Genomic DNA, 22,784 nt, shown 5'->3' with positions numbered 1-22,784 from the left:
TTACTTAAATTATATCAACTAAGCTTGAATGAAATGTTGGGTACTAGCTGATTTGTGTACCTTTTGGCGCTTAATCAACCCTTATACTTAACTTTTTAAACTGTAAGTTTTTGTTAAGGAGATTTTTGTACCTTTTGGATAGATTTTCATTTTTGTCTATTTTGCTAAGTTACATATCTGCTTTACTGCTTTTTTTAAATTAGGAATAAGCAATTCTATCATTATAACCTGATAAGGTGTTAAGTAGGAACCGTAACTACCACTGGAGAGATCTTTTTAAAGAATGATTATAGTTGCGGTCCCCAAACCATCCTCAATAACAATTTTTTTGAGAAAGCCTTTTTATATAAAATAGGAAGGTATTTGTACGTAAAAAGCAAATTTAAACTGCGATTTCAGACCTTCCTTTTAAGAGGAGTAAGAAAAATAAACGGGCGATTACAGTACTTCTCCCTAAAAGGCAAAGAGGCAAAGATTTTGAATCGAACGACAATTCATTAATGTAAATAGGTTCATCCATTGATAATTTTAACGATTTCAGTACTTCCTCTTAGTAGGTGTAAGAGCATGATGGCACTTCACAGCCATGTAGAGGAGCTTTAATCACTTCTTCGTGCTAAATTTTATCAAAATCGGACAAAGCGTTATAGAAATATTGGTAATAATAGTTTTAGAAACGGCCATACTTGGGTGGGGCAAACTCCCCTCCATATGAGGCGTAGCGACGAGACTTTTAAAGTGCAAATCTGTACAAAATTTCGATTCGAATGACACTTCATTCATGAAAATCAGTTCACTTGTCGATAATTTGAAACGATTGCTATACTTCCCCTTAACTAGTGTAAGAGCAGATCGCCGCTTTAATGTTACGTAGGGGAGCCCTAACTCTATCATCCTACCAAATTTTATCAAAATCGGGCTAAGATTTACAGAGTAATTAGTAATAATAATTTTGAAGGGGGCCTTACATAAAGGGGGCTAACTCCTCTCTAATTCGGTGTACAGCGTCGAGACCCCCAAAAGGCACATCTACATAAAAGTCCGAACCGAATGTCACCTCATTCATGAAAATCGGTTCTCGCGTTTAGGCGCTACGTAGTTTACAAAAAAGGTAACAACAACAAGAAGAAGAAGAAGAAGAAGAAGAAGAACAACAACAATTTCTGAAAATGCCGTTTTTGCTCATTTTCGGCAACTTTTTTCTCGAAATCTATTAGGTCTGGGGGGTTGCAAAAAAATTACAGTTATAAAGGAGGGTTTGCCCTATATTTTAAAGAAAATTTGGGAATTTTATCTTTTATAGAAAAAGAGAAAAAAATTGTCAAAGTTGGGTGTTTTTTAACGTTACGCTTTTTCGTGCACTTTTTGACGATCAATCCTTATACAACTGTCCTACCGGACAGTTTTAATGAAGGGCAGGAGAAATTTTCAAATGACAGCTGAGTTGATTTGGTTCTCATAAAATGACTTTGCTCTCTACACTCTCATGAAGTGAGTTTACTCTGTACACCCACATGAAGTGAGTCTACTCTCTACACTCTCATGAAGTGAGTTTACTCTGTACACCCTCATGAAGTGATTTTACTCTCTACAATGTCATGAAGTGAGTTTGCTCTCTACACTCTCATGAAGTGAGTTTACTCTGTACACCCACATGAAGTGAGTCTACTCTCTACACTCTCATGAAGTGAGTTTACTCTGTACACCCTCATGAAGTGATTTTACTCTCTACACTGTCATGAAGTGAGTTTACTCTCTACACTCTCATGAAGTGAGTTTGCTCTCTACACTCTCATGAAGTGAGTTTGCTCACTACACTCTCATGAAGTGAGTTTGCTCTCTACACTCTCATGAATGTATGACTGCCACCTCAATTTTAATGAATTCTTTGCTGTGAACTTCTCAAATTTTACTAGAAAAATGTCTACATAGTAATTTAAGCAAAAAATTCAATTTCCTCTTTTCATATTTGACTGGAAACAAAAAAACAAAAATCTAAAAATAGCATCTCATAGGAAATTAAAAAAAAACTGTAAAAATAATGCACGATCACCTATACAATACAATTTTGTAGACATATTCCATTGTTGCGAGAGATACCAACTACAAATGTAAAAAAAACTTCATTTTGAAACATGAGCAACTATCCAACTGTTTTCCACTGCCTTCATTATCTGTGCCAGTACAGCTTGTACAGCTGTTACACATAGTTACCCTTAAACTAACCATTGTTCTATCATTGGCGGACGCTAATACGTGACAAAATGAAAAGGTTTACAGTTAAATGGATATTTGATAATTACCGCTCTTAAGTAACTTGATCACGTTCAGTACGCGTACACTTTGCGAATAATTGTTGAATATCCTGTAACATTAGTTTCTGATTGCTAGTCTAGTATTACTTAGTAATGTTTAAATTCTCTGAACTCTCACATGTAGAGGTATTGCAATCGTGTGGATTCTATAATTTTGTTCTCATTCCCCCCCCCTCCAAAAAGTCATGAGTATTTTAAAAAAATGATCTATTTTTGAACGCCAACAACTCAAAAAAATGGTGATTCGCAGAAAGTTCAAATATTTGATATTTCTATCGTTGATTTTATTCGTCGTAGCACGCATGCGCTGTTACGTACATTCATCCATCCTTACATAGTGTTTATATGTTACAAAGTGTTGATATTGTAACTTTGCTGATGTATTTTATGCAAGGGCACAAATTTAAGTAGCCAATTTTGTAATTCGAAAACATTGCACATGCACTGAACATACATGAATCCTTAATAACAAGTACTAGGATTAATTATTTTTCTTTCTGACGCAAATGAACTAAAAAAAGTAAAGTAATCGCCTATTTTTTCAGGCGGGGCTTAACGTCCAACTACCAATTAGGTGTCGTGAACGGAGGTGACTAGCAAACATACTTTACTATAAATTTCTTTTATTAACAATTTAATAAAATCCAAGGCCTAAGACCGGGAATCGAACCCAGTACCACAATACATATTAGCTTCGCAAATTAACTAGATATTGAAGCGCCTAAAATTTAAAAAACATATACTTTGGTTTATTACCAAAATAAATTTCCAAGATCATTGAAACCAACCACGTGCCCTTATTTGTGATTCATTTTAATAAATTGTTATTGAAAGCAAATGGAAATATTTTACGAGTCTGGGCATGCCAAGGCAGTTATTGCCTAAGACCCATGGGTGTGGGGGGCATTTTTTGCAGCTCTAAGCCTTTTTTTTTTTCCTTTTTTTACATACTCAAAACATTCTGCGGCAAATCTCGCTCACTGCATTATAAAATTTCCATTTAACTCTCTGTATTATAAAATAGATTCCCTTTATTTATTGACTATTTCCGTTAACTATATTGATTTTTTGTTTAACTCTTTTAATCTGAAAAGTAGGAGAATTTGCACTTTATGGCATTGCTATACCATTAAAATGTAAAAAGTTATAGGAAAACATGTTTAAACTAGAGAGTGCAAGGTTATATGCACTATGTTTACATTTTATGCTAGGTTGTAAACTTTATGCCCTCATATATATGATATAGTAATGATAGCATAGGGATAACCGTATATGTGCCCATTCAAAATAGCTTCTACCCTAGGGAGTACAAATAACCTCTACCTTTCTCAGTCTATGCGGCCGCTAAACCACTACTTGTCTATGTCAAACTCTATTTCCAATTTATAATAACCTGCACTACTTTGTGCTGGAGGTTGCATTAATGCATGTTTATATTTGCAATTAATTATATCGATTTTTGGTTTCTCTGTACTCTACTTGTTATAAATAACATGCCTTTTTTTTTTACCGTTAACTTGACTGTTTTAACGATTGGGCGCTTAATTTTCTCCACTGAGATATTCAAGTTCAGCTTAAATTCCTTGCTGTGGTAAAATTTAGTAAAAATGATAAACTTCCCTCCTATTCTGGTAATCATAAATATGGCACACTCTTAGAGCCTAATTCACTAAAAAAAAACCTTGCAAACGAAATATTGCACATTCTTTATCCAATAAATTCATTCAGTATCAGAGATCAAGTCAAGAAAATGTCAAAAAAGAAATGGCGGTTCTCAAATTCCATTAGGTTAAATTAGGATTAAATTAGATTAAATTAGGGCGGCCTCAAGGCCTACGCCACCGCGACCCCTATGGATCTATTGTGGCTCCCCTCACTTTAAAGCTCACCCTCCAGACCTGTCCGCTTTATCAGACTCTTAATTCTGGAGAGCGACTCTTGGGTAAAGCTCTCAGGACTTGTTTTTTCCTCCCTGAGAAGTAACATTCTTAGCCATACATTCAAGGGAAGAAACTCTAAAGTCTTTCTACAGTGCAATGCCAATCTGCGGTCAGGAAGTGAAAAGATGCAAAAGTGATTGTCGTTGGTGGATCCATAAAGATATCTACGATAAATCAGCAGTCCATCCCGTTTACAACTGTTTCGATCTTCCAAAAGAATAGCTCACAGTTTGGAAACTATGGTTTTAATGGTGCTATTTTCTCCTATTAGTTGAAATTCAAAACTCTAATTTCTCATTTTTTATTCCACGATCTACTTCAATTTTTCAGCCTATCACTTTCATTTAAATTATTTTCTCAGAGTAATTTATTTAATACATATGTTTAGTAGTTAAAGATCTTCAATTCTAAGCACCTCATTTTAAACTACTCTTCGTTATAGTTTATACTTTCACCTAAGAGTGTATAATACAGTGTGGCTAGAATCGCATACTTACGGAAGCTTAATTTAAAACAAAAAAGTAAATCTAATTTTAACTTAACGGTTTTAGCTTTGGTGGGCATTACGTCCAACTAAATCTGGTTTAAGCAAATATGTGTATTTAAAGGAGAATTACTGAACTTTAAGAATATTAAAACGAAATTTAGAGAATTTTAAGGGATTATTTTGTTATAAATTTAGTAAAAGAGGGGGAACATATTGCCCCTACAGATATGTATAGAGGGAGGAGAGAGAGAGATTTCAAAACAAAAGCAGTAGAAAAAGCTGAATTAATTAACTTTACGTCAAAGCACAAACTGAGGAAACATTTCTACAACAGTTACTCTAAGCTATCTGAGGGGAGGTTCGAGGGCATTATGGGAGGCTAGATTATAAATTAATTCCTAGCAGCCAACGTAATAATAATAAAAATCCCCCTACGATTTGCAGAGATATGAACAAAAAATAAAAGTAAATAAAGAGAAACTTTTGATGATTTTGGCTAACATTACGATAATTCTACAGGTTATCTAACAATGGCGATTATACTAAGGAATCAATACCTCCGTGTATGGCAAATAGCAGCCCTGTGCAAATAATTTATTTTCATGGGCGTTATTATTGTTGCAGTTTGGTTTTACAGTAAACTGATAATTTTGAACTTTTTTTAAAAATAACAATTATTTCTGGCGTGAAAATGAAGACGCCAAAATCTATGATAGTACCCAATTTTGATAACTTCAAAACAAAAATAATGAAATACCAAAATAAAGGAATGCATGTTTTTTGGTTGCCAAACAATAAAGAAAATAAAAAAAATGTCCCTTGCTCAACATTCCTACTCAAAGTAAAATCCCAAATTTTAAAAGAATCCCCTAAACTGATGTGCCCCTAAGATGAATATATTTTCCCCCCACATTTTTGAAGTTTCACCAAAATGGCTTCTACAATGATCTCTAAACTTAATTTTAAATTTAATTTAAGTTTAATTTAAATTTTATGCCTGAACTTCTGGAAACATTTAATTAGAATAATTTTTCTGTAATAATTCGTTTTCGGGGCAGTTCTGGAGATGGAAGGGTTAGTTTTTCCCCCTCTCTTTAAAGTGCTACTTCATTGCTGTGTAAGATTTTAAAAACTGAATAATGGGTTTTAAGACTTAAATTAGTTTGGATACTCGCAAGTTTGACTAAAATTTAAAGCTTAGAAAACATTAATTATTGCAGTTAAGAGAATGACGTGCTTCTTCACAACAGACTGTTGTCCTCTTTAAATTGAATGAAACAGCAATGGTCCAGATGATTGTTTTAATAAAAAAAGAAACCAAATTTGACGAGAAATCTCTGCATCAAATTGTTCCAAATTGTCCAAATGAGTTTTAGGTTAAAAAGAAACCAAATTTGACGAGAAATCTCTGCATCAAATTGTTCCAAATTGTCCAAATGAGTTTTAGGTTAAAAAGAAACCAAATTTGACGAGAAATCTCTGCATCAAATTGTTCCAAATTGTCCAAATGAGTTTTAGGTTAAAAAGAAACCAAATTTGACGAGAAATCTCTGCATCAAATTGTTCCAAATGAGTTTTAGGTTAAAAAGAAACCAAATTTGACGAGAAATCTCTGCATCAAATTGTTCCAAATGAGTTTTAGGTTAAAAAGAAGCCAAATTTGACGAGAAATCTCTGCATCAAATTGTTCCAAATTGTCCAAATGAGTTTTAGGTTAAAAAGAAACCAAATTTGACGAGAAATCTCTGCATCAAATTGTTCCAAATGAGTTTTAGGTTAAAAAGAAACCAAATTTGACGAGAAATCTCTGCATCAAATTGTTCCAAATTGTCCAAATGAGTTTTAGGTTAAAAAGAAACCAAATTTGACGAGAAATCTCTGCATCAAATTGTCCAAATGAGTTTTAGGTTAAAAAGAAACCAAATTTGACGAGAAATCTCTGCATCAAATTGTTCCAAATTGTCCAAATGAGTTTTAGGTTAAAAAGAAACCAAATTTGACGAGAAATCTCTGCATCAAATTGTTCCAAATTGTCCAAATGAGTTTTAGGTTAAAAAGAAACCAAATTTGACGAGAAATCTCTGCATCAAATTGTTCCAAATTACCATTAAAATTAGAAATATTTCGGGAATGTCTGTATTTATTTATTTAATATAATAAATTGAGATGGGTATTGAATAGAGTGGGTATTAGCTGATATTATTGAGAAGCATTGAACAGAGATGCTGAATGAAGTAAGCCTTCAATGTGGGTTCCTTTCAACCCACACAGTCCACTAGCTGTTTGTACTTCCAGATGAGTTACAGCGCAGCATGTGTGAACCTAGCTAAATATCTTCTGATACATTTGTTTACAAATTTGTATAGCCCACTTATAGAACATCCTGTAATCAGGAATTACAGGAATGAAGAGGGGGGAGGAGAAAAAATTAAAAATACTTTTACTTTCCACAAGTATTCTGTTAAATTGACAGAAAACAGACATGCATCTGTTTTAACTCTCAATTAATCAACGGAAAGAATCTATAATACCTAAATCTAAAAGCCACGGAAGAATTTTAGAAACACAATTCAGCCAGGATCTGTTTACATAATGACGAAGACAAGATCGTTATCTGAGAAAGGCAAAGGATAAACAGTTTTATTTTACAAATGAGTGAAGCAGCACTTCGGAATATCCCACTCATCCATCATTATCATCCGAACAGAACTGCCTTCCTTCAGCAAGAACTAAGCGCCTTCTACATTCTCCGAACTGGATTTAGCTTTGTTCCTTTATTGTATCGTTTTGGATCACGTCCAACATCTTGCAGCATTCCATTGCTCCATATAAAGTAAAGTAATCGCCTATTTTTGTCAGGCGGGGCTTAATGTTTAAATACCAATTAGGTGTCGTGGACAGAGGCAGAAGCTCACACTTTACTATTAACAATTTTTTCTAACAAATAAAAAGTAGTCATACGCTGGATTCGAACTGGGGAACTCCCACTTACGAAGCCGCGCTCTTGACCACTAGACCAAATTTGGAATTCACAACTACAACAACTGTTGCAACAAGTAAATGAGATATAAGATAACAATATCATGATTATGGATAGGAGAAGGCACCCAGTGGCGACACTCCCATTAACGTGCTCTTGCTATACTGGCTCTTATGATGAGAGTAGATCGCGGGTCCATCTTTTCTTCTATCTACTTGGAGGATGTGGAAGAAGATAGGTGTCCTCTATGGAGGGTTGGAATGTACTGCGTTAGAGGAATGAAATTTTAAGAAACGAGTTTAAGGAAGATCCTTAACTAAAGGGATTTTGAGATCGTTTTGAAAGCTTTGGAGCTACATTAACTAGTTTTCGTAGTATTTTTGACTGTAATGTCTGGAGGCGTAGAGAGTTGGAACGCTTAGTCGATCCCCATATTTCGATACCGTTTGACCAAATAGGTCGCAGTAACAGTAGATATAAGAGTCTTTTGTTTTGTAGGTTGAGTTTAGATCGTTTGTCAAGTAGTCTGGCGAGCTACAAGTTTTGTAGCGTTGGTTAGTTTGTTGTCTTTTCAGTCTAGTATGGGAATTCCATGGCAACCGTTCGTCTAGATGCAGTCCAAAAACATATAATTCGAACTTAAAAATATGAACGCATCATAATAGAACTAAAAGAAATTAAAAATTTAAAATATTTATACAGAAATCCTCTTCCTTGTACAGATCTTGTGGCGCTACCTTCGGCTCTTTATAGACAAACGATTAACGTGGAACCCACATAACAGACTTAAAAGACAAGCAATGACAAAAGTGCGAAATTGCTTTACAGGTCTACTTGGACGACGCTCCAAATTGCCCATAGAACTCAAACACTTAATATACAACACTATCCTCAAACCTATGCGGACTTACAGGACTTGAGTTGTAGGGTTCAGCCAAACCTACAAACATACGAATAGTACAGGACATTTCAGTCAAAACTCTTCCGACAGATAGTTGACGCTCCTTTCTATGGCGACTAACCTCTTACTCTTCACAACGACCTTAACATCCCCTTCGTACACCAACTCGCCAAGACTAAATACCAAAAGTTCCATACTACTCTCTCGACTAGCTCAAATCCTCTTACACAGTCTCTCGCCTCCTCTTACATAACAATACTCGCCGACTGAATCACCAGAGGCCCCGCGACTTCCTTGCAGTCTGAAGACCTAAAGATCATTATATCCTGAAGAGAGTGCTACCACTGGGTAGTTTCTCTCCTCCTGCCTTTCACGCATCCGTTTATCTTTCATTCTTCCTATTTACTTAGTGTATATATGTATATCCAGATTATGTAAATAACGAAATAAATTATAAAGATATATATATATTTAAGAGTAGTAATTAACCTACCTTTCATTTAAGATAAAACTTCTACATCTAATTGCCTGACTTACAAAGTTAAATATTCGATCAATATTTTTGACTGAATTAATAATAATAATAATAAAAGATAGATATTTAAAAGAGAGGGGGTAGGAGCTATAGTTCCACGCTGTACATTCCGACTTTAGTGGTAATTCAATGACCGCAATTACACTTATTATACAAAAAGAAAAGTTAATAAAAATAATAATAAAATTGGAAAAACCGCAAAACCAAAATATGTTATTCTGGGTCACATCACTCTTTTGCGTCTTTTGGGTTTATTTATCACCCCCTCCTCTTTTGTAACATTTATTTCTGTCTACTGAATTATGCATTAGTGAAGTGGTGATGTAGTTGCAGCAGAACGGCCTTTCCGGTGGCGCAGAGAAGAGATGGTTATCCGGCTTGGACGAGGGATGGCTAGAATATGTTTCCATCACTCTAGAAATATGACCGCCCTCCACTGGGCTTTCATTCTTCACGAAGGAAGTGAATGATGGGAGGGGTTGTACCCATACCGCAGTAGAGTACTTCCGGCAACTAGTGGTATGTATATACATCTTTATTTCTTAATATCTCACTGTGAATACAATTTCTTTACTTCCACAACTTAGTAAGAAATATTCATATAGTAATTTGAATGCGGGCCCTGTTTGACTCTAACCTAACCTGGGTACATTTACATCAAATATTAAAATTAAAAAAAGGCAGAGAAAAAAACAATGCCACATTGTGCATTGAGATGGAAATTTACTAGTATTTGTGTGAACAACTGTAGAGGCGGCATCGTCATGGCAGAAATTTACTGAAGCTTGTCTAGTTGGAAGTGATAAATTGCTCGCTCGTGCATAGCAGACTACCTCCCCATCCTGTTGTTCACTATGATTTCGAGTCTTGGAAAAAAGGGCTTTATTCAAGGGAGTCATTTATTTATTTCAGTTGACTTTTATTGTAGTTGTACGTCCAAGTTCACCTACCTGTAGTACAAAGATTTTTGGCCTATTGTTAAAATAATTTCTGGATTTAATTTAGCAGAAAGTTTCCTATTATTTTTATCGCTTTGCTCATGGGCCATAATTAATCTTCCCTCAGGAGTTAATCCTTAGGAGGCGGACCATCTCAGGAAGTAAACAAAACAAGTTAATATAATTTTTAATTTATATACCTCTTCGTCGCATTACTCTTCCTCCAGTCACCTATAACCTAACACCTCTACCACGTGAACGTGGCCCGCTACCTTGGGTTTTACTTATACCGAAGACTTTCTTGGAACCCCCACACTAGACTTAAAAGAACAGATTCTTAAAATACTCTTAGACGATAGATCTAAACTCTCTCTGGACAACAAGACTGATTTATACTTCTATTTTGAAACCTATTTGGGCGTACGGAATAGAGCTGTGGGGTTCAACCAAACGCTTCAATCTCCAAAGGATTCAGTCCCTTCAATCTAAAATACTTCGAACTATTTTACACGTCTCCAACCTGACTATACACACTGACCTTAACATTTCTTTTGTCACAGAAGTAGCTAAAACAAGATACAGAAAACTCCACTTCAACCTGCAATCTCATTTAGATCCTCTCTAGCTCAAAATCTTTCTTCTAGAACTCTTCCTGATAACACGAGACAAGACGCCTTAAGAGACAGTGGCCTCGTGATCTCCTCTCTAGTGAAGAGAGTGACTAAATAGTCTAATGTTTTGGAGTTTTACCACTGGGTAACCTCTCCACTCGCTTGTATTTACCATGCAATTCTATCATTGTTACTTATAGCGCCAACGCGCTGTTTGTACCACAAATAAATGCAAAAAAAAAAATTATGTGCATATATTTAAGGCGGCCATCTGAGGTAATTGGAGCACTACCGCCATGTTCTCCTCTTTACAGACAACACTGGACAAGTGAGGTGTAAAGAAGAGAAAATATAAGGGCCATCAGCTGGATTCGAACCCGGGATCTCAATACTAATTCCCTAACATTTTTTTGAAATTCACAACTGCAACAACTGTTGCAACAATTATACATAAGATAAAACAATATCATGAATATGGATTGGAGAAGGCACCCAGTAGTGTCACTCCTTTATCGTGGAGTAGATCGCGAGGTTAACTTCTCTTCAATCTTCTTGGAGGATCACCTGGTATTACAGATGTTCGATTAGAGGGTTTAAATGAGCTGCTGTAGAGAATCGATAGTTTTGAAAAACGAATTAAAATGAAAAATAGGTTAACTTTACACCTAAATTTAAATACGCTTCTCAGTTTTGTAAAGAAAAGTACCTTTTTTCAGAATTAGGTACAACTATATCTAAAACAGATATGGCTGCTACCTGAACTTACCTGAAAATTATACTGTAAGCATAAAAATACGTATTTTCATCTTTAAGACCGGTACCAAATTTTTATTCAAGTTCAAAGGTTGGATTAGAATAGTTTGGTATAGAGAATATGATTTCCATAATTGGGCAAACTCAGTGATTTGGGTTTTTCTGGGTTCCAGGCGATGTTTACTAGATGGGTTACCAACAAAAAGTTCTGAGAAATATATAGGGCGAACCATTTAAAACGCACCAATCGCTAATAACATTTTAACACGAAGTAAACTATATGTTTTTTTTTTTTTTGGTCTAGTTTTCAAACTTTCCACCCCCGATGCTGTATCTTCATTTTTGGCGGAGTTACGACCAATGTACTGATCGAGATTTCATAATGATCACTTTTTTGACTATGATTATGAAAACGACATAAAAAATTGTGAAAAACTGCATGACCTTGTTTCGATACGTATCTCTAATATTTGTCTACATATTTAAGATCAAAGTTACAATTTTATCTTATTCGTGATCGGTCTTCAATATTAATTTTCCACCAGAAATACACGAGTTGGGAGGTCCTCTGACTGCAAAAAAATGTTATTTGTGACACAAAGAAAAAATAATAATAATTACAGATCTTAAAAGATGTAGTGTAATGTAATGGTTGTGGGAGAATCAAAATAAATTTGTTTTATCATCAAATAAAAGCAATCATCACATCATTTTAATGTACCCAGAATGCAAGACTTCTTGACCTATGATTACGGTAAGAATATCTTGCCAGGGTGTTGGTCTAGTGGTCAAGAGCGTGGCTTTGTAAGTGGGAGATCCCCAGTTCGAATCCCGTGTAAGTAGTCATTCATAATATTGTAATGAATTATGATGAATGAATTATATGATGTTAATACATCATAATATTTTTTAAATAAAATATAGTACTCCCGCAAAAAAAAAAAAAACAGAGTTTATTTAATGGATTTTTTCCGGATTTCCGCTTTCCTAAAAAGTTATTAGTGATTGGTGCGTTTTAAATGGATCACCATCAAAGTTTTATTTTTCTCAACTTAAGTTTGAATTTTTCTGGACCGTCAATCACCCAATAAGACAGGAACTTCTTTCTACTTTGGCAAGTAAGTAGACAGGGATTACTGTTAATCAATCTTTGATGAATGTTAGTTCGAAAACAGTCAGAAATATGGAATACTTGCTTAAAGTCGATTGATTGGCTTTACAACTAGAGTCGATTAGGCGAAAAATATTTGAGTGCTAGTTAGAGTAACACAATAGGAGTACCTTGTTCAGCGGTAAGACCCAAACTGGTTTTGTTATCTTGGCATGATTTGGCATACTACCTCCATACTAGTGTTGGAAGCTTGTCTCGTGCCACCCTTCAAACTTGTCAGAAACCTTGATCTTTCTTTGCTCTTATTGGAAAGTTAAGTATCAGCGTAAGTTCTTCTAAGCGGATGTAGTTATTATGGATAGTTTGTCTGGTAGCAGTCAAGACCATACCTAAGTCTTCTACAACCTTTTCTCCATTGCTGGATCCTAGGGTGATACCACTCAACTTATAGTGGTTGTCTAGGTTACTCTCCTAGCCAGCAAACCCTGTCTTATCTCTGCCCAAATCATGGAGCTTGCACCATAGCGAACTGATGACAATCCAATAATTAATTAGCGACCTTGACTGCCGAATACAGTCATAAGTTTTCATTCTGGTCACCGCTTGTCTTCGCATATTTTCTTCAGCTAAATCTCTAACGGAAAGTTTCCAGTGAGGGGAGTTTTGGTTTTAACTTAATAAAATATCATTCGATTACCTCTCAGCGATTAAATCGATTGAGAAATATGAATAGAAAGATTTTTAACTAATTACGATTAAGATTGTGGTACATTAACAGTTTCATGGCCCAAGTACGGTATTAGGCAAATCACGCGTTGTTAGAAACTGCAGAGATCTTTCAATTAACTCCTATAATTACTAATATTGTTTGAGAAACAAATTGGAACCTAATATGATGTACAAATTGTACCAATCTCTTTGAAGTGTTGCAATATTGAACGGTGTTTAAAAAGCATTACCAAGTATTGAGCAAAAATTAAGTAATTCTACTGGTTCATCTTCTAACAAAGCATTTGCCGCCGTGAAACATCAATAAATAAAGAAATATAATAAGGATTTTGAAACTAGTAAAAGATTCATTATTTAAAATACCTATCAATTACGATAACTAGAATGGTGAAACTATCAAAATCGCACGAAACAAAATGATTTTCGTATATTCTTACGCAAAATTAAAAAAAAACTAATATGGCTTTCAAAATAATATCGCTAACAATTTTTGGAGGACACCCATCAAAGAAGATCAATAGGTGAAACCATCAAGATAATGGGAAACTCCAGTGCATAAAATATCTACGCGCTTTTGCATAATTGATGATTAACTTTTGCAAAGTTAAAAGTTATGTTTAAAAAAAAAAAAAACCTGTACGAGCTTTTGAACCAATCATTTTGAATGATCTTTTTTTGGGCAGAATTTCAATGAACTATTTTGGTAGAATTTAATTCATTATTAAATAAAAATAAGTTTATTTTTTTAACGTATTTATATATTTATGACCGGAATAAAAATTGATCATCTGAAAAAGCTTAAGCTACTAAGAACATTAAAAATGTAGCGCAGAGTTGTATCAGTGCGTAGGAGCTCGGGAAAGCTTGAGCTTTGCATTTAACTTAAAGAAAATACCTACCTTTTTTCAATTAACTAAATTAGTTAATACAAAAAATGTTAACGTTTTAATAAAAACATTTTACATGCACACACAATAAAAAAATCTTATTTGTAAGAACTTGATCAAGATCGCTGCGGTATCTGACGCTTTCCAAAACAGATGAGGTTTTCCGTTTAATTTTTGTTGGTACTTCTATTGATTGTTGCAAATTAAATGAGCAAAATATAATTGTAATTAGGGTAAACGTTTTACAATTTGAAAAGAAAAACCAGTCGAATTTAAAAATCCACTTGAACCGTAAACGAACAAAAAAATGTATTCTGTCACTCAAATGTTAATTTGGGTAATTAAGACAAATTCTGTAAAAAAAAATTAGTGTTAAATTATTTAAAAATTGCGAAAATTTAATTCTTGTTAAACAATTAAAAATAAATAAATAAATTAATTAAAAAATTTAATTAATTTTAATAATTCAGTATATAATTTAAAAAAATAAAGCTTGAAACTTACCTTATTTGCCTAATTAATTAAATATCACAATAAAACTAATAAATTAAACTTCACCTTTATTAAAAAACTAAAATAAAATTAAAACTTTTAAATTTATTTTCGCCACAATTCTATTTAAAAAAAAAGAAAAAAGAAACTGTGAAATCCAATTAACAATTTAATTTAGATCACTTTCGATCTTTTACTGTTTCATTTTCTTTTCTTATATTAACATTAAAAAAAGCATTTAATTTAAAATTAATTATGTTTATTATATTTCTAAAACACTAAAATAAAATTGGATAACATTGAGCGCACTCTAACAGATTCCATAACCGACTGAGCCCGGGAGTCTGAGCTGTGGCCGAACCACTTGTAGCCTGACCAGGTATACCAACTGTTTCCACCCCTTATAATATTTACCACCGATATACTACGCTAAGTTCGTGTTTGTTGTTTATCCATTCATTTTTATTAATACGAATATTTTGTTGTTTGAATTTAAATTTTTAGCATTAGCTTTAAATATGGATATTTTGTCTTTCTATTACTTTTTCTAAATTGATTTTATGATTTTTCCGGTAAACAGGCAGTTTTCATTTCCATTTGAGATTTTAAGAGTAAAAATAGTGTAAGAGGAAGTGGTGAGGTCGTGGCAAATTTTGAAATTGAGTTTGTGAACGGAAGTGTAAGTTTTTTGGATTCATGGACACGAGGAAACTGTTCATCAGGTCTAGAGGAACTAGCTCTTATACCATGTCCGGAATGCAATGCAACTTTCTGGCTCGCAGAAAGCGAAAAGTTAGGAAATCCCTGAATCTTATGAAAAGATGAGGTTGTCCCTAATAGAACTATAAAGGGATGGCCACAATAAGTATCTTCTCTTCATAGGGCGAAATTGAAAAAAAAAAAAACCTAGAACTTCTATGAAGACTATGAGAGAAAAAAAAAGGGTGGAAACGTTCCTAAAGTATGAGATTTCCGGCACCAGAGAACATAGAAGATCAAAACGTCAAAAGGATACTGGAGCCCAGAGCACAACTTTGTGTAATGTTTGAGCCCCCGGTCAGCGAAGTGTTCAAGTATTTTTCACATAATATGAGCTGTTATTTTTGAAAGTGGTATAATTCCATTTTTCCATGTATCGAGATATTTAAGGTTTTGCATTTGAATTAATTTAAAAATATTATATTTAAAAATATAAATAAAAAAATAACTGAAGTAGCAATAATAAAAAATAATTGCAATAAGAAAGTTGTTTTAATTATAATTATTAGAAATGGACTTATTCCACTTTCAAAAAATAGTTATTTATTTAACAAGTGTGGAAAGTAGTACTTTTCCTCACGCGAGGCAGGGTTTGCACGCACGAGCGAGCGAAGCGAGGCGAGTGCAAGTGCAAATTGCCGCGTGTGAGGAAAATACTTTACACTAGAGTTAAATATTATATTTTTTCTGCAACCATTTATTAACTAAAAAAATTAAAAATTTCATTTTTACAGTCTACAAAAAGTAATTTATTTATTATAAACATTTACCTATTGTTATATTACAATTATTTACATTACTTACGTATTTACATTACTTATTACATTTTCTGCTGTTTCTTTTATTGATGGAGGAGTGTTTTCTAAACAGGAATCACTAGAATCCATTTTAAATTTCTATAAGGTAACACTATAACCTTTTTAACTGTTATAATTAAAAATATCTAATTATTTATTAAAGTATTATTTTTATTTCTATATTCCTTTCAATTTTTATTTTATTTTTTAATATTCGTTTTTTAATTATTTAGTTACGTTAAATAAGCTTATTAAAGTTTTACAGAAAATATTTATGTTAATAACAAAACTTCTTATATCAAGGAAGCACAATAAAGTTTTTCCACACACTAGTGCGGAAAGTGACACTAATGGGAATTTCCCCCCACTAGTGTGGGAAGTTGGGCATTACACAGCTGATTTTAATTGAGTAATGAGAACTTCCCCACATGGTTGCAGAAAAAATATTTTTGTAATAACATTTTATAGTCAAAAATTCTTTTGTTGACTTTATAAAAAAAATCGTACTCCATTGAATGTATGACTATAAATATGGAAAGAATGTGTCTATATCTTACTGAAATTACCATTAACTAACTCATTTTTTTTTTTAAATTGGACTTATACCACTTTCAAAAATAACAGCTCATATCAAGTAAAAATGTGTTCCTCAATTCTAAAAAGATTTAGCTCCACTGGAATGGACTTCTGGAGTGACGGATAGTCCTGTAAGATTTATTCCTTCTAAGATTTGTGCGCATTTTAAGGGAAAATACACTTTTGAGGGAAATAATCGTGCGAATATTTTCACAAATTTCACCCCAACTTATTTAGCTTTTTTGTGTAGTCTCGTTTAATTAGTGGTTAATGATATGTATAGTTATTAGAACTATAAAGTAATTAAATGGCTGGTTAAGACCCATCACGTTTAAATTACCTTATAAACTTAAACTTTCTCACCATTAAAGATTTTTTTTTATGCTCCACTTTATAGATCCTGAAGTAATAAGCTTTAAAATATGTTCCCAATAATGGAAAGGGCACGTGAGGGAAGCTTGATGTCACAGAAGCCCTTCTTCAAAACCATTCCATAACAAAAAACAAAAAAAAAATCAAATAAAAGCAAATACCGATCTCTGGATGCGAAATCCATAGCTTCAAAAGATTCACACACGTTTGTTTGAAAATCCAAATTTTTTATCTATTTATTGCTTGAACATATAGAAATACAAAAAGCACGTCAAAATATTTCGAGTCTTCATAATACAATAAAGTAAAAAAAAATGTTTAAATGACCGTGATATAAATAAATGAGATATAATTTACGAACTGAAACGACACCGAACTTATAATAATAATAATTATCAGGTTATTATTATTATCAGGTTAAATACTGTTCTAAAGGACGATTCGCTTATACGGTTTCGGAGCGCTTGCAGAGAGCGCTTAATATTGTGGATAGATGGAGTAGAGCGGAGGGTCTCTCCATTAATCCGCAAAAGACTAGGGTTGTTCTTTTCATAAGAAAGAAGAATCTGGATGGATTGGTGCAACCAATTTTGGGGGGAGTTACTATCCCCTTGTCCATGGAGGCCAAGTATCTTGGAGTTATCTTTGATAAAAGGCTCACGTGGAATTCTCACCTAAACATGATTTCCCATAAGGCTAAGGTTTCCTTAGGATACTGTAAAAGGCTGTGTGGGAAAAGTTGGGGATTAAGCCCTAAGGTGACACTCTGGATTTACAAGAGTGTAGTAAAACCCATGGTGTCACATGGGGCGGTGGCTTGGTGGGCAAAAACCTTGCAGGTGGGTGGAGTCCGGGCGCTCAGTGGTATTCAAAGGCTAGCTTGCCTGAGTGTCACAGGTGCCATGAGGACTTCCCCTACTGCGGCCTTGGAGGTTTTGTTAAATCTGCCCCCACTGCACATATACATTCAGGGCGTTACAAGGGCCGTTGTCGTTAGGCTTATGGAAGGACAAGCTCCTATTACCGTCAGGCATGGAGGAGCATATCGAGAGTTATACGAGGAGCTGGAGGCCGATCCTATTTTGGGCCTGCCTTTGGCTTTTATGACTCCCAAATATAACTTCGACAAGCCGTTCAAAGTCTGTATTGGAGACCGGGACGCTTGGAGACGTGGACCCCCAGTGTTGGGAGATTCAATGTGGTACACTGATGGCTCCAAGATGGAGGAGGGTGTGGGAGCGGGAGTGTACGGGGTGAAGCCGAAATGTAGCTTTTCGGTTAGCCTAGGGAAACTAGCTACAGTTTTTCAGGCTGAGCTAGCTGCAATTAGGTTCTGTGATACCGAGATTGAAGGGCGAGGAATTATTAATTCTAAGGTCGTAATTTTCTCGGATAGTCAGGCTGCTCTACGGGCAATTAGTTCCTATCAGGTTAACTCAAAACTGGTTTGGGACTGTCTGGGTGCCCTGAAGGAAATTAGTGACCAAAATAAGGTCTTTCTGGTCTGGGTACCTGGTCATTCAGGACATAAGGGTAACGAAGCGGCAGATTTATTGGCCCGGGAATGCTCTGCGGGATACTTCGTTGGCCCGGAGCCCTGTTTTGGGGTTCCGAAGTGTGTTAAGACTGCGACCATTAACTTATGGGTGCAGAGTAGGTCTCAGGAGTGGTGGCTTGCCACCACTGGGCAGAGACAGGCGAAGGAGTTTATTAAAGGCTATTCGCCGAGGCTGACTGCAGAATTAATCCGCCAAGGCCGTGGGGCTATCAGGATGATTGTAGGCCTATTAACTGGCAACTGCAGACTCAGAAAACACATGCATCGCATGGGCCTGGCAGATGATAGCCTTTGTAGGTTCTGTCAGGAAGAGGAGGAAACGGCACTACACGTGTTGTGTCAGTGTGAGGGGCTCGTGTGGTTAAGGATGTTACTTCTCGGGGAGGAAAAACCAAGGCCTGTGAGTTTTACCCAAAAGTCACTCTCCAGCATTAAGAGTCTAATTAAAAAGACAGGTCTGGAGGGTGAGCTTTAAAGTTAGGGGAGCCACAATAGACCCAAAGGGGTCGCAGTGGCGTAGGCCCTGAGGCCGCCCTAGTCTAATCTAATCTAATCTAAATACTGTTCACTTCAGTTCAAAATCCAGTTTACCTAAGTAAATTCTTTTACACTATAAAAACAGTTGGTTATTACAAATTAGCTATTACAATTCTGGATTACGTACTTAATTTTCACTAACACAGGTCGTAATACCCAAATTTTTGAGATAATTGACGTTTAGAAGTAGTCGACAAACCTAAAATCAATTAGCCTTTAAAAAAAAGTTATACAAAGGCTAATAGCCTACTATACCAGTATTAACTTACTCAGAGTAATGTACTAATGCTGGGATGCTGGTCACCAAAATGGTAACAATGGCCGGGCTTAGGCTAAACAAAAAATAAAACAAAATCTAACTTTTAAAGGCTAGTGTAATTGTAGAGAAAATGGCGAAAAACTGCGTAAACCATTCAGAAAATACATCCTCAAATAACCCTCGATAATATTATGTAAGGGGTAGAACCATACATTACACTAAGCGGGCACATTAGAGTCGAACGTAACAACTACTCCCCCTCTAATAGTACTATAATAATAGAATTTTTACAAAAACAAACATGTACAATTTTATCATGGAAGTATCAAAAAATATAGATCAAATGAACAATATCAAGTCAAATGTTTGCTAGAATTTGTTCGATTAGATTCAAGATCAATTTCTGCAGAATTTCTATTATAAATGTTGGTCGACCCAACATTGTGACATTTTAGTCTGCAGTTGAGATGTTAGGTACCTCAACTGAGAGTCGTCCATTTAATGTACAGCTTCTATTACACCCACAATAACCGTGACCATAGCTTCTCGGTTTATTGTATTTGGTTAATTATTATCCTGATAAATAAGTAAAATAGATAAAAGCTATAAATAGGCGAAATAATTAGTTAGTAATTATTAGCCGGCATAAAATTTTGGCCTAGAATTGGTACTCATATTCTGTCGAGACGGAACTCTTTGTTAACAAACGGAACTGCTGAAACATTCTCTTGATGCATTGTTTCGCCCGTTAACTTGATTAGAGTAGAGGAGTTTAGAGGGGCAACTTCCCTCTAGAGATCCGCTCCATCATTTGAAGTCATTGGTGCTCGGAGCCATTTTAGTCTTCGGCCAATTTTCTGAACAATCTATCCATCACCGGATAGTGAGCTGTAAGAAGTACCTCGCAATAAGAAATCTAAGGGGCCAGCAGTAGGACTCGAACCACTGAACTAATCACTTCCCTAGTAAGTTTCTTTCTTCTGACTCTTCGTGGACAATCTTGCAAGTAATTAGAGTTTAAACTGTTCCTAATGTTTAGTTCTCTAAGGTAACTAGTGAGCAGGATTAGAGTTAAATCAGATCTGATGTGAGAAGCTCGAGATCCGCTCTGATGCAACGTCACGAACAGCCGTGGAGACTGCATTTGTTTTAGCTGAATTCTTTTTTTTTATATTTTTGATTATTGGGGCCAGTGTTAAGGATCTCTTTGGCCCAATCTCGGCGATACTTTAAAGACTGTCCCAGAATTACCGATTGTTCCGAATGGAATCACATCACGATGCTCTCAGAACTTTTAGGATAATCAAGACTAACCCAGACAAATGGCCCAATTCCAAGCGATCCCATAAGTAACTTGTACTTTGTTTGTAAAGTTTGTTTTTTGGTTCGAGCCTCTCCGAATCTAATCTAGCATAATCCTCGCAGGAGGAAGATCTGTTACGATGTAGCCGCACTGATGGATTGATCTCGTAAAATCACAAGCTTTTTATCTAAAAATACCTAGCTTCAACTTGTAACTCGCATTATTATAGCAAAGAAAAGTAATCGTCTATTTTTGTCAGGCGGGGCTTAACGTCCAGCTACCAATTAGGTGTCGTGGACTGAGATGGAAGCTCAGACTTTACTGTTAACAATTTTTGTTTTCTAACAAATCAAAAGTAGCCATTCGCTGGATTCGAACTGGGGATCTCTCCTCACTTACAAAGCCACACTCTTGACCACTAGACCAACACCCGCCCCGCATTATTATATAAAAAGTTATTAATAAATTTTTATTAATTAAAAGAAAATCTGAATTTTCCGTTTAATTACTTGTCAATCAAGAGTTAATAGCCTTGATTGAATAGGACTTGATTAAAGCATTCCTTGGCCCAGCTACAATCTTCTACCATTTCTTGAATACTCGTAGCTTTGTTGAACATCAAACAGAACGTCTTGATTAAAAAGAAAGAAAGAAAAAGTTAAAAGAAGGTACAAAAAATATTCTGTTTTAATCCGATTTATTTAGAAACTTCTTTTACAATAATTATGGTAACATAACAGCCATTTTCAGTCTGAAAACTTTAATGAACTTTTAGACCAAACCAGGGTCTGTCTTCAGTATTTTTGGTCTTTTTAAATATAAAATCGACGACTCTCCCCCAACTTCTACTACTCCGCCTCCAAACTGGAATAGCCCCTATTGAAAGTGTTCACTTTAAACAAGAAAACGCTCCCTCCTCTCTCCTTCCACAATACTTCTATACCAATCACTAACCAAGTACGATATCTCGGACTACATCTTGACAAACGACTAACATGAGACTCAAACGAATTTACCTCAATCTGAGGTATAAAATGTTGAAAAGACTACTCGACAAACGTTCTAAACTGACCCTGATGGACAAAAGAAAACTATACACCGCCCTACTTGCCCCAATATGGACGTACGGAATACAACTCTACGGAAGCGTCAAAAAATCGAACATCAACCGACTTCAAATCTTACAGTCTAAAATCCTGAGAACAATAGCTAACGCTCCCTTCTACATCTCCAATCATACAGTACACTCTGATCTAAATATTCCTCTCGTTTCTGAAATAGCCCCAATCTCGGTACACAAAACTCCACTCAAATCTAGACAGTCATTACAACCCTCTGATCCACAACATGTCTACTAAAAGCAATTCCTTCAAATCCACATTGCAGACTTAAAACGCGGTGGCCGTTCCATCTCAACGCAGAACGCCGATCTCCTAGGGTGGTTGCTGTGTAAGGTTGCGAACTTGGCGAACTAACACTGGATGGTCGTCGTTCATTCCTCTCATGTCTCTCATTTACTGGTGTGTGTACCAGCTCGGAAGTCAGACTGGGATGAAATCAAGAGTGTATTTTCCTTCAGGTTGGCTTTGGTGTACTGTTCGGACTGAAAGCCTATCTTCTATTAAGGATATCTTAATAATGCAAGGTCATGAGGGAATTTCGAATGGTTACATCGGTTACCTAATTCGAGCGCCTAACTTCCTCATTAGTACGAGCTGAAGTGACGTTTGACCACAAAATTTAGCTTTTAGGTGCGAACAGCATCGAATCGTCCACATGCATGTGCACGTTTATGTATAACATACGTGCATGTGTATTTGCGCTATCCCTTATTTCTCATCTCTTTTGCTTATTGTAATTTGTTACAGTTGCAAAATAAATGAACAAATAAAAAATATCTAAATATATAACATCTCATGCTCATGAATAAAATGTATTTATGTA

At 35.1% G+C, this 22,784-nt stretch overlaps 1 protein-coding gene and 1 long non-coding RNA gene across 2 annotated transcripts in view; one reads left to right on the top strand and one right to left on the bottom strand.

The window, feature by feature from the left end:
- The window catches only part of LOC141454493 (uncharacterized), a 167,678-nt gene extending 152,649 nt beyond the window's left edge, over positions 1 to 15,029 (bottom strand). The window contains exon 1 of the mRNA XM_074128764.1: positions 14,692 to 15,029. The gene's annotated coding sequence lies outside the window, so the exon portion shown is untranslated. The remainder of the gene's footprint in view (positions 1 to 14,691) is intronic.
- Positions 1 to 22,784, top strand: part of LOC141454498 (uncharacterized) — a 64,918-nt gene that overhangs the window by 20,722 nt on the left and 21,412 nt on the right. The window contains exon 2 of the long non-coding RNA XR_012458748.1: positions 9,486 to 9,677. This is a non-coding gene — a long non-coding RNA (uncharacterized lncRNA). The remainder of the gene's footprint in view (positions 1 to 9,485; positions 9,678 to 22,784) is intronic.

The sequence above is a fragment of the Rhodnius prolixus genome, unplaced genomic scaffold, assembly GCF_049639745.1.
Source record: "Rhodnius prolixus isolate KJV_2025 unplaced genomic scaffold, Rpr scaffold_9, whole genome shotgun sequence".
NCBI classification, from domain to species: domain Eukaryota; kingdom Metazoa; phylum Arthropoda; class Insecta; order Hemiptera; family Reduviidae; genus Rhodnius; species Rhodnius prolixus.
Note: the sequence above shows the minus strand (reverse complement) of the source record. Positions and strands in the feature narration are given on the sequence as shown.